The sequence below is a fragment of the Eurosta solidaginis genome, chromosome 1 (genome assembly GCF_040869045.1).
Source record: "Eurosta solidaginis isolate ZX-2024a chromosome 1, ASM4086904v1, whole genome shotgun sequence".
In the NCBI taxonomy this organism is placed as follows: domain Eukaryota; kingdom Metazoa; phylum Arthropoda; class Insecta; order Diptera; family Tephritidae; genus Eurosta; species Eurosta solidaginis.
The window spans coordinates 359,000,440-359,013,897 of NC_090319.1; the positions used below are offsets into that span (position 1 = coordinate 359,000,440).

Sequence of the window (13,458 nt, forward strand, 5' to 3'; positions counted from 1 at the left end):
CAGATGCCGTTCGGAGTCGGCATGAAACATGTAGGTCCCGTCCGGCCAATTTGTAGGGAAAATCAAGAGAAGCACGACGTAAATCGGAAGAGAAGGTCGGCCTTAGATCTCTTCGGAGGTTATCGCGCCTTACATTTAGTTTTATTTATTTAGATCTAGCTACTAAGAGAATCGTTGGGTGGCAGCGATAAAGCTCCGAATGATACCGATCTCAACTTTCGATAAATCTTCGGGAGATCCAAGTGAGTCGCGACCGAATTACTTTCGCCTATTTCTGGCAAAAGCTGGGCAATCAAGCATAAAGTGATTTGGTGATTCAACTTCATCATCCTCCATACAGCTGCCGCAGGATGGATTTTTCAGTATATTGAGACGTACCGCATGGATACTCATGGGACAGTGCCCTGTCAAAACCCCAATCACCATTGAGAGGTGAGTCTTAGTGAACCCAATTATTTCAGCAGACCTCCTGCCATTCACTTTTTGCCAGAAAGATCTTGCTACCCTGCAAGACGTGGTGTCCGCCCAACGTTTTGCTGAGCTGACTCGAGGCCTAGCTATGGAGGAGCAATCCACAGGTAGCCAGTGGAATCCCGAAATCCCTACAGCCATCTTTATCCGGTTCTGTTGTACCGATGCGGGTTCATATACCTGTACAACCAACCGTTATCCAATCAAAGTGAATATACACTGTGTGCAAAGCACGCTGAGTATAAAAACATTGCAGTATACATATGTAGACACTTTTTTCTCTTCTCCCCATCCATTCAATCATTTATTTACATTACATCTGCCTTTTATGACACTCAAATCACATGATTGATTGTATATATGTTCATAAATAATACTGGATTTTAAATTGAGAAATAGTACATACATATATCCATAAATACAAAAATCACATAAATTGAAACCAAATATCAATAAAATTCTGTTCTACAATAGCTTACATTCATAAATCTACTAACATAGCTAGTTGAAATAACGATTGTCGTTAGATTTAAAACACCCCAGTAGTCTAACAAATCAGTTATAAAGTAGTAAAGACATCTTACCTTTCATCTGGAGAGCTTTTCATTTTGATACATCACTACGCATTTAGAATTCGAAGCATAATTTTAAAGCCATTCATAGATTTAAACAATTTTACAACTGGTTTGGCTTAAATTTGAAACAGGACCCGTATCGGGTTAAGCGATCACGTATCGAAAACCAATTGCACTCAAACGATTAATATGAATCTGTGAAGCTATACGTAAGAATGATGAATTGTGAGTCCACTAATTACTTGTAGCCACTATTTCACGTACTAACTTAATCCCAATCACCATTTCAGTGTTATTGCGATTTAAGAACTCGATCACAGATCGTATAACACGATAAGGGACTAGGTTTTTGGTTTCTCTTATTAAACAGGCTTTTTCAGTAATATTCGGTTTACAGCAGAATGGGAACATAAACAAATAATATGACTTTAACCTAACGTATTTGAAAGGGCTTTATTCTGTAACTATAACCTGTAATTAAAAATGCGTATTTTAACAGCATATGAAACGCTTCTACTTTCAAATTGAAATGCAGAAAACGGCCCAGAGTTTAAGTTAGAAACACTTTTGGTTTAAAATACATAACATACCGTTGTTCAGATTTGAAACAAAAAGTCTAAAATTGAAACCCAGCTAAGCGCTTCCAGATTTTGAAATATCTGAAAAGTTTCAAATTTAAATCAAATTTGGTTTGGTCATATCCAAGAAAGTTTTGTATTTAGACAGAAATTTTAACCCTGCATCATTTTACGTACAACACTTAATTATATCAACGTGTGCAATGTGCTCAAAAAGAGTCGATACCGAAATACATTCGCCTAGTTCTGACAAAAGCTGGGCAGTCAAGAATAAAGTGACTCGATGATTTCACCGCATAATCCTGCAGCAGCATGGAGTTTCTAGAATATTGAGACGTACCGTATTGATTTCCATAGGAAAGTGTCGTGTGAAAACCCCAATGACCATTGATAGATGAGCATTTCGGCAGACCTCCTGCCATCCCGGGCAAAAAGATCTTGCTACCGTGCAGAAGGTGGTCTCCACCAAACGCTTGGTGAGTTGACTCGAGACCCATCTATGCAGCAGCAGAACACAGTTGTCCAGCAGAATCCAAAAATCCCTAAATCCATCTACCCATGCCGGCTAATAGATCCGCTTGACAGTTGCCCGGGATATCGCTATGGCCCGAGACCCAGATAATTTTAATTACAACATATTTTGATGCAATCCTAAGCGAGGTTAGGCACTCCCAGACCACCCTCGTTAGCACTATAGTTGAACACAAACCTTTGATAGCCGCTTAGTTATCCGAGTAGATGTGAAATTCCCTAACCGTAGTAGCTTGGGATAGCATTTTATTCAGCGCATTTTTAAGCGCGGCAACTTCCGCTTGGAAGACGCTGCAGTGATAAGCCAACTTAAATTTGCGGCTTACATTTAGTTCTTGACAATGAGCAATGAAATTTTGGAACGCATTTTATTGTTATTGTTGTTTTAGCAATGTACGTATGTGTATGAAACAGGTACGCTCCAGTAACTAGTACCTTTAAGATACTATCTTGCCCATGTCTCGGGTATAATTTCGTCATGTTTAACCTTCCCGAATTGGTACTAGTCTAGATACCAGTAGCAGTCTTGTCCAAATCTAAGCTTGACATAATCGTTAAGCACAAAAAATGCATCTTATACCGTCACGTCTGATTTTCATTTTCTAAACACACACCTATCTTTTTTCCCAACTTTTCCATCATTTGGATCCGATTTCATACACCAACTTTTGCCAATATTAAAAACATCAATGTAGCTATACTTCTTAATTGAAAAGTTGCATGATGCATTGCGTCAGCCAAGCTTTGTCATTCCCTCATCCGTTGTCATATATCGCATGAGTTACCAACAAATAACGCTCTAAAGCGACATCGCTAATGTGCCCAATGCCACATACACTATAAAGCAAATATACATTGAAACAAACGTACATACCTATGTAAATACGTGGGTAATATAACGTGTATTTGTTGCTGAAAGCACAGGATTCAGTAGCTCAGTTTAGAATATTCGGTTGAATTTCATTGTAGTGTAACTCACGTAACCCGAATAGATTTATTTAGCTTTCATTCTATTACATATACATATACACAAAGTTACACACAGTGGCGTAGACAGCTTTTTGTGATGGAGGGGGATTTTATTTCAAAAAATTTTTTTTTGCTTTTAAGTTATTTTTATTGGTTATTTTTTATAATCAAGATAATCACTTATTATAATGTATAAAAGCACACAAAAATAGGGATACATATTTTACTTGGTTGCCCTCAATATGCGAAACAATCTTTCAATAATTAAAGAAGTAAACCAAGTTTTCGGAATTTTTTCGATAACTTATCTATGACATCATCAGCTGTAATTGCAATGCCATGATGAATAGCCAAAGCAGATAGTCCATTCAAGCGGTTATACAATAAAATATGATGCAAAAATTAATTTTTAATTTTAGAATAAAATTCATAAATCTTAAAGCAACAATAATTACTTACTTCTTTTGTCGTGTTTCTCAGAATTGTCTTTATCCGTTTCAAACTTGAGAAAGTGCGTTCCGCGGTTCATTTAGATACCGGTAATGTAGCTAATATCCTTAACACTACGTTCATATTCGGGAAATTTTCGTCTGGACAATGATCAAGCGCATCCAAAGATTTTCAGGTTGGATATCGCCTCTACGAATCAAACAGCAGTGCCATACTTCTAATCCGGCAAAAACAGCAGTTGGCACTGCAGTGAGAAATTCCTGATAAAACTCGACTGTCTTGATGAATTTATCAGCTACTTTTTCAATTTCTTTCAAATCATGCCTGAAAAGAGCAGAAAATCCTTCTAGTATATTTTCATGCTAAGTGAATCTTTCTCCAGGATCAATGATGTAAGAATCTAGGAAAGCATTGAACACTGCTACACGAAAATAATCTTTTGTTCTTTAAATTTCAGGATTTGCCCGTTTTTTTGTCTACGCGCTATTCTTCTCAATGTCAAGAGTTTCAGCATTTTTTTTTGAAGCTTCGTAGATTTCAGAAAAATCATCTTTTTTACTTCCTCACGCAAATCTTTGACGAGATACATGGCTTGAACCAAATCTAAATTAACCTTTTGCAATGCGCGACGCAAAGGCGACGAAAGTTGAAAAAATACATTGATAATATGTAACCATATTAAAAATTCAAAATCCACGCCATTTTTAAAAATTTTGCGTCTTTTTCCGAGGTTCTCATTTCATTTAGAGTTTCGTAAACGAACCGAAATAACTCATAAAAATCGCTGACGTCTCACATTTCGAAACCCATCGAGTCAGGATCAATCTTTTAAAGATTTCGTTCGTGGAGTTTCGTTAGATTCTTCAATCGTGTTTTCCAAAGTAGCTTTTCTTTTAGGTGTATGCAAGAAATACATAACTATCTTGAAAAGATTTTTTTCTTTCTAATTTTGGAGTGATATAAATAATTTAATACTGCAAGAAGTTTAATCGCAGTTCGAGAAATGAATGTATACATGAATATGTATAAGTAAAAATTTTCAAAAATTATTTTTTCAATTTCCCATGGGGGGCAGGGATCCCCTTACCTACGCCACTGGTTACACATACATAGTTATGTTGGTGTGTAATTTCACGTTTTCTATTTTTATCAACGTTTTTATTTGACATTGACAATACGTTGTTCATCAATATGTTGCAGCTAAAGTTAGCAAAAGTGGTTGGAATTTAGTTTTACGAGCATAAAACCGCATAGATTTTTCAATTTCGTTGACACTCATTGATGTTGACTTTCGTGATTGTTTGTCATCAATGAGGGCATGCAACAATGAATTCATGTTAACAAGCATGCATAAATATATCATATCGCAAACCTAGATCAAAAGCAAGCTTACTCAAAAATCTGAAATTTCGAAGTTATGAGTTCCTTCGGAATTCCCAATTCAATACCTATCGATCCGCATAATCGATTTACTAATAACTGCATGGATCAGTGAGGAAATTCTTTGTAAAAAAATAAATAATGCATTGGCGCTTATGGGAGAGGCAGCCAGTTTTTCGCGTTTTTTGAAAATTGCGATTTTTTGAGTTGAGCACTGTTTTGAACCGGGTGTGCGATATATATATTATATATATTGTCAATCACACATATGTGATTGCTTTTTATATATACATACATACATACATAGTTGTATATGCACAAAACTACATATTGCAAATAACGATTGAAAAGTATTTTCAAATAACCATCAGTAAAACAATACATTTGGTTCATATTAACTACTGCTGTACTGAAAAAAAAAAGTCTGAAGATGCACTCGAAAATTCAATTGGGACAGTTATCATCATTACTCGAATGTAAACAACCAGCATTTTGAAACCCAAACAAACCAAAACCGAGTTGTAATTATATTCCACTATCGACCGTTTCCACCATCTACGGTGAACGCTAACTAAAACTTTATTTAATTGAAATCGTTCGGTAATCTCTCAGATAAAGTGCCATATAGCCTTAGCCGGATATGCTGGTAACGGTATTAATTGTTTTAGATTCCGACTTGTAAATTTAGCCAATTAAATCGCTGTAATTGAACAGTTATAACAAAAACAAGATAAACAAATTTTAAGCGCATCTTTAATAGGAATGGTTCAAAACGCAGCACGACATGAATTTTGATTTTAAAATGTTAACAAAAGCTGTTTTAAACAGCTTGTTAGGAACAAAACAATAAAAGTAGAACGAAATTGCCAAACTTGGAAGGAATAAATTCTTGTGAAGACCATTTCCGCTGCGTTTAATCCTATCACCTACACCATCTCCAGTTGTAAATGAGAATAGTCAATTGCAAATGCAAAAGCATCATATTGAAATGAGATTACTCAATCGTTAATCAGAAAGCATCATATGGAAATAAGAGAAGTCAGATGTAAATGAGAATAGTCAAGATTCGATTAAGCTGGTCAATACTTTTTGTATATGTATGTAATAGAAATAGGCTGCAATGACCAAACATTTTGCTTTAGTACAAGTAAAAGGACTCCACTATTCAAGCCCTACGTTTCGCTAATCTTCTTACCTTCTTCAGGGGTAGACTGCAATTATTAAAGTATAATACACCACAAACAACAACGTTGAACATGAAACATGAAAACAGAAAATTATAGAACTTAAAATTGAAGAACTTTTTTTGTAAATATGACATTAAGTTAAAAAACTTACGATTTATGTGTATAAATATGTAATTATCATTTACATAATGCACACTTGTCATTAATAAATAAATTAAATTCAAGTCAAAATTTAAAAAGGTTTAGATATCCTTCTATTTAGGTATACTTGTCAAATTGGACTTTGATCCATAAGTAGAAGAAACCAACAGTTATCATAAACATAATAAATATGAGGATAAAATGTCATCAGCGTCCTCTTTCCTGTTTACAGTTCGGCTTCTGTTTTGCACTATTCGCAAACTTTCCAGTGTCAATTTGACTTTTCCTCGTTTTTCTTTAAGATTTTCGCATTGTTTATGTCAGCTATGTAGCCAGTGGCTGTTGTATGTTGCGATAGTGCTGTGCTGTTTTGGTTGTTTTTAATGTCTGCAGCATGTTCTTTTAATCTTAAGCCTAGTGTACGTTTTGTTGTTCCTATGTATGTTTTATTGCATGTTTGGTTTTCTGTTCCCTTACATTCGATTTCGTAAACTATATTGTTTTGTTGTGACGTTGGAATCGGGGTTTTTGTTTTGGTGTTGATACTTGACAGGGTTATGTTAGATTTATATGCCAAACATAGTCAAGTGTTAATGCGAAAGTGTCATATGAAAATGAGCTTAGTCAATTTTAAATGCGAAACCGTTATATGGAGATGAGAATAGTCACTTGTAAAGGAGAAAGCATATTTATATTTATGGTTTCTCATTTACACCTCACTATTCTCATTTACATTTGACTATTCTCATTACAAACTTACTATTCTCAAGTACAAATGGCGCTTTCCCATTTTCATATAACACGAGGAGCCCTATCGCCTCCTTTTAGTTTGGTTGGTTAGTTATTTTATGAATAAGAAATATGAATTGAAAAGCCTCTAATTAAGCTTCTGATCAAAAAGCGTTTTCAATTTAACTCAAATAAGGGCTCAAAGTGATAAAAAACAGCCAAGACACAGAAAAACCTCCACGAAAACTTCAGAAGGTTCATGAATTCTGATCACAGTCATGTGTTTATACCATGTGAGATGTGACCCAAGAAGTTTTCTGTAGCCTTATCTGTTCAATGAAAAACACTATGGACACAATCAATTTATGCGAAGTCTTTCATGACTGGCCAGTTCAACCTTCTCCATTAAACCATTTACGTTGCGAGATCTTTTGATTGCTTTGATGACAGTAGGGAAAATTGATATAACTGGTTCCGAGTCCAGGAATGCTTGTCACAGCCCCTCCTGGCCATATGGTCACCCGTCTCACTCCTAGGAACTCCCGTGTGGGCCGGAACTTAGAGTACGGTAAGTGCGTTATGTTCGAAAACATTATTAAGCTGCAATTCACATTGCGTAACCAATTTTTAAGTAGTTAGAAAACAAGGCAATACCTTCAGTGCAGCTGTCATCTCAGAGGAATATACTCTTTGCCTTTTATCTATTCTCCACCAAATACTCCGTGCCCTAAAGGAGTGCGAATATTTCTGCTTGGTAGAATGAAGCGTACTGTACAATAGAAAAGTGAAGTTTATCACCATTTTATCACCATCCATTCTTTTGTTCTGTAGATGGCCGTAGGAGCCTCCCCACATGTAAGGACCGAAATCTACCGCGGGTAAAGTACTGCATTCAGAGCGTACCAGGCATTGTGAAAAAGGGTAACTGATAGCTCTTCTTATTACATCAAATATCAATTACATTCATTATGGTTTCCATCTTCCTGTCAACTGCTGCAAGAGAAGGGCCTGCAAGAAGACGTCATCTGCATACGATTTTGCCCGTGAAGTGAGTTAATCAGCAAACACCATAGTGGGGACGAAGGTACATAGACCATACTGACTACGCACCATTGAATTAATTTGTTCAGCAGAACTTCTAAAGCAACTCGCCCTGTGGAAAACTTTGTCAGAGTTATCACACTTTGCTAGCTAGAAAAGATATTTTGAGTGCTATAGGTAGGATACCATCCAACATCAAAAGGGTGTCTAATGGCATCTACATTCGCCACAATTGTGCCAAAAATCTCTTCCCTCTATAAGGGGAATTGAGTATTTAATCAATGTGAGTCATTACTTGGGAAATGAGACTCGATTCCGCGAAGGAGCCACCAGCCATCCAAAACATTTCAGCTTTGCTATTGCCAAAGCCTTCGAATTAGACCCCTTTCGAAAAGTGAATAAGTTTCTTATATTCACATTGTGTACAGCGGTAACGATTCAAGTCTAACTCAAAATTAGTGTCGAAGGCCCGGTTGAGGGGTTTTCTCGCTTTATATCTCAGCTTTTTTAACTCTTCGTTTAACCAGGGAATATATGTAAGTACGGCTAAGGACGGAGCGGGAAGAACAAACCGTATACAAACAGTAACTAGGGGCAGGTGGTAAACTACTACTGACTGATAAATATCCTGACGTAATAGTAATTTATCTGCACAACATTTGTAATGAGTAGCTCATCTTTAAAATAAGGCAGATCATTGAAATTATTTGCCCATCCCAGCCTTTATTTGAAAAATTATACGTCAATTACCACAACGTCCATTAAAAGATGCTAACTGGGTATACAACACTCTTGGGCTATCGCGTATGAGTAACTTCGTTATTTTATTTTGTTTACATTGACACTATTGTTTTACTTTTTGCAGTTTGCTTAAACTTAATTTGACAAGCTGTCATTTAATGAAACTTAATTTAAAAAAAAAAAAGTAGTTTAATTAAGTAAGTAAGTTTAATTTGATTTAAGTTAATGTAATTAATGAAATTTAATTTAATTTAATATAGTAGTATAATTCGATCAAGTGAGATAAATTAAATTAAGTTAATTTAGTTTAATTTAATTTAATTTAATTTAACGTAATTTAATTTATTTAATTTTAATTTAATTTTATTTACTTACTTAATTGGCGCTTAACCGTCTAAACGGTTATGGCCGTCCAACAAGGCGCGCCAGTCGCCCCTTCGCTCTGCCAACTGGTGCCAATTGGTCACACCAAGGGAGTTTAAATCGTTTTCCAACTGGTCCTTCCAACGGAGTGGGGCCGCCCTCTATCTCTGCTTCCATAGGCGGGTTCCGATAGAAACACTTTCTTGGCCGGAGCATCATCTTTTATTCGCATAACATGGCTTAGCCAGCGCAGCCGCCGCGTTTTAATTCGCTGGACTATGTTGATGTCTGCGTATAGCTCGTACAGCTCATCATTAAATCTTCTTCGGTACTCGCCATCGCCAACACGTAGGGGTCCATAAATCTTTCGAAGAACTTTTCTCTCGAACACTCCCAAAGCCGCTTCATCTGCTGTTGTCATGGTCCATGCTTCTGCCCCATATAGCAGGACGGGTACGATAAGTGACTTGTAGAGTATGATTTTCGTTCGCCGAGAGAGAACTTTACTTTTCAATTGCCTACCTAGTCCAAAGTAGCATTTATTGGCAAGATTGATTCTTCGCTGGATTTCAGTGCTGATGTTGTTGCTAGTGTTGATGCTGGTTCCCAAATAAACGAAGTCTTTTACTATTTCGAAATTATGGCTGCCAATAGTAGCGTGGTTGCCAAGGCACTTATATGCGCTGACTCTTTGCTCGATGACAGCAGGTACTTCGTTTTGTCCTCATTCACTATCAAGCCCATCTTTACCGTTTCCTTTTCCAGTTTGGAGTAAGCAGAACTAACAGCGCGGGTGTTTAGGCCGATGATATTAATGTCATCAGCATATGCCAGTAATTGCACGCTTTTATAGAATATTGTTCTAGTGCGGTTAAGTTCTGCAGCTAGTATAATTTTCTCCAGCATCAAATTAAAGAAATCGCACGATAGGAGGTCACCCTGTCTGAAACCGCGTTTAGTTTCGAACGGCTCGGAGAGGTCCTTCCCAATTCTGACTAAGCTGATGGTGTTGCTCAACGTCATTTTGCACAGCCGTATAAGTTTTGCGTGGAAACCAAATTCAGGTATAGCGGCATATAGGCAGCTCCTTTTCGTGCTGTCGAAGACGGCTATAAAATCGACGAAGAGGTGATGTGTGTCGATTCTCTTTTAACGGGGTTTTTCCAAGATTTAGCGCATTGTGAAAATCTGGTCGATGGTAGATTTACTAGGTCTGATGCCGCACTGATAAGGTTCAATCGGCCGGTTCACGGTGGGCTTCAATCTTTCGCACAATACACTTGAAAGGACCTTATATGCGATATTAAGAAGACTGATTCCACGACAGTTGGTGTATTTTGCAGTATCCCCCTTCTTGTGGACTGGGCAAAGAACACTTAGATCGTCGGGCATGCACCCGTCCGCCCATATTTTACGAAGAAGCTGCTGCATGCGCCTTACCAACTCCTCGCCGCCGTACTTGAATAGCTCCGCAGGCATCAGCGCCCACGGTCTTGCTATTTTTCAATCTGGTTATTGCTATTCTAACTTCGTCATAATCGGGCGGGGGATATATATTCCATATTCATCGATTGCGGGATCAGGTTCATCATCTCTGCGCGGTAAATCGCTGCCTCCATTTAGGAGAGCAGAGAAGTGTTCCCTCCATAATCTAAGCACTCTCTGGACATCAGTTACAAGGTCGCCGTTTTCGTTCCTACAGGAGTTTGCCCGGTCTTAAAACCTTCCGTCTGTCGCCGTATTTTTTGGTAAAATTTTCGGACGTTATTCCTGGTGGCTAGCAGCTCAAGCTCCTTGCACTCACGCCTCTCTACTTCTACTTTTTTCTTCCTGAAAAGGCGTATCGCTTCCCTTTTCAACTCCCGATAGCGTCCAAACACTCCTCTTGTTGCACTCGCTTTTAACGTAGCCCTGTAGGCAGCGTCTTTTCTTTCGATTGCAACGCGGCATTCTTCATCGTACCAGTTGTTTTTTCGTGGCCGCCGTTAACAAATTTTTTCTCCGGCTGCAGTACGAAGTGCTTTAGAGATATGGTCCCACTGCTCCTGCATTCCTTCAGGCTGAGTTGTGCTCTCAGAGAGCAGGTGTGAGAGTCGAGTGGCGAAATCATTGGCAGTCTGTTGTGATTGAAGCTTTTCGGCGTCTAGCTTTCCATGTGTTTTTTGTTCCATGGTTTTAGCCGCTCTGAGGCGGGTGCGTATTTTGGCTGCAACGAGATAATGGTCCGAGTCGCCGTTAGGTCCTCGGAACGTGCGCACATCTAAAACACTGGAGGCATACCGTCCGTCTATCACAACGTCATCGATCTGATTGCGAGTATTTCGATCAGAAGACAGCCATGTAGCTTGATGTATCTTTTTATGCATGAACCTAGTGCTGGATATGACCATGTTTCGAGCACCGGCAAAGTCAATCAGCCTCAGTCCGTAAGAAGAAGTTTCATTGTGTAGGCTGAACTTTCCGACTGTAGGGTCAAAAACAACTTCTTTGCCCGCCCTGGCGTTAAAGTCGCCAAGCACGTCTTTTATATCATGATGGGGGCAGCGCTCCTATGTGCTTTCTAATTGTTCATAAAAAGTGTCTTTCACCTCATCGTCTTTCTCTTCTGTCGGCGCATGGGCGCAGATGAATGATATATTAAAAAATTTTGCTTTTATTCGGATAGCGGCGAGATACTCGTCCACAGGCGTGAAAGCCAAAACTTGGCGACAAAGTCTCTCTCCCACCACAAATCCGACGCCGAAACTGCGCTTATTCGTATGGCCACTCCAATTGATGTCACAATTTTTGATCTTCTTTCTTCCTTGCTTCGTTCAACGCAGCCGGGCATCTGCACGAATCCCATTCAGGGAGCGGACGTTCCAGGTGTATGCCCTCAATTCATTGTCCTTCAAACGGAGTGTATTTATCCGAGGCTTGTTGGTATATTTCATTGGAGTATGGTTTTTCGTGGCGGGTCCCAAGCCCTGCGCACAAGCCGCTCAGCGGGGGTGAAAATATTACTTGCACGTTTATATAGCGAGCCGCTTGCTCCAAGACAGACGCCGAGAGGTGTACAGACGCTGCCGATGAGATCTCCCAGGCTAGTCCTTAAACCGATTACGTCAGAGTGGCGTAGCCAGGTTTTCGCCTTCTTACATTAGCTCAAAAACATCCGTTTAGCGGCTACCCAGAGAATACTTGGACGCAAGCGACCGGCAGCAGTGAGCTGCTTGAACCGCATGCAAAAGAATCGCTCTGGCCATTCCCAGGTGAATGGCGGTCGGAAGCTTTCCCCACTTTCGTGGACTTCTACACACGGCTCCACCCTCCTTAATCTTATAACTTTAAACGAGCAATTCTTGTTTGTTTGTATAGCCGAACGATCTCGGGAACGGCTCAACCGATTTAAATGAAATTTGGCACAGAGATAATGTATCACCTTCTAAGACTTTCTACCTAGGTGTTGCCACTCAGAATGTTTCACAAGGTTGCCACCTATTCGAAATTAAAAAAAAATTGTATGAGATATGCCGATGTGGGTATCAAACGAAAGGTATTTCACTCCGCATTACAATAGGGACATTTTTGAGTAGGGTTGCCACCTTTTCGAAAAAAAAAATTGCATGAGATATGCCGATATGGGTATCAAACGTAAGGTATTTCACTCCGCATTACAATGGGGACATTTTTGAGTAGGGTTGCCATTTAGGATTGCCACCTTTTCGACATAAAAAAAAATTGCGTGAGATATGCCGATATGGGTATCAAACGAAAGGTGTTTTACTCCGCATTACAATAGGGACATTTTTGAGAAGGGCTGCCATTTAGGGTTGCCACCTATTCGAAATTAAAAAAATTGCATCAGATATGCCGGAATGGGTATCAAACGAAAGCTATTTCACTCCACATCACAATAGGGACATTTTTGAGTAGGGTTGCCATTTAGGGTTGGGGTAGTTAGACGAAATAGTACTCTACTTACTCATATTCTATTAAAGCTTTAAAGGAGAACATTAAAGTTAAAAATCTGCGTAAAAAATCTTACACATTGTTCGACTTAATTTTAAATAATTTTCTTTTAAATGAATATTTGCAATTTCTCACAGATTACTATTAGAAAGATTTCTCAGCACAATGAAACGTTGCCGAGCAAAGCTCGCTCGCCCAGGTACTTTTATTTAATTTACTTAAATTTATTTTATTTTCATTTTATTTAATTTAATTTATTTTATTTAAATTTAACTTAATACAATTCAGGTTTATTCCATTTTGTTTAATTTAACTTAATTTAGTTTCGATTTAAATTTTAATCCATTTAGA

At 38.3% G+C, this 13,458-nt stretch overlaps 1 pseudogene; it reads right to left on the minus strand.

Moving 5' to 3' along the window:
• Nucleotides 1–6,553: 6,553 nt before the first annotated feature.
• On the minus strand, nt 6,554–11,903 carry LOC137241129 (craniofacial development protein 2-like; annotated as a pseudogene).
• Between the last annotated feature and the right edge of the window lie 1,555 nt (nt 11,904–13,458).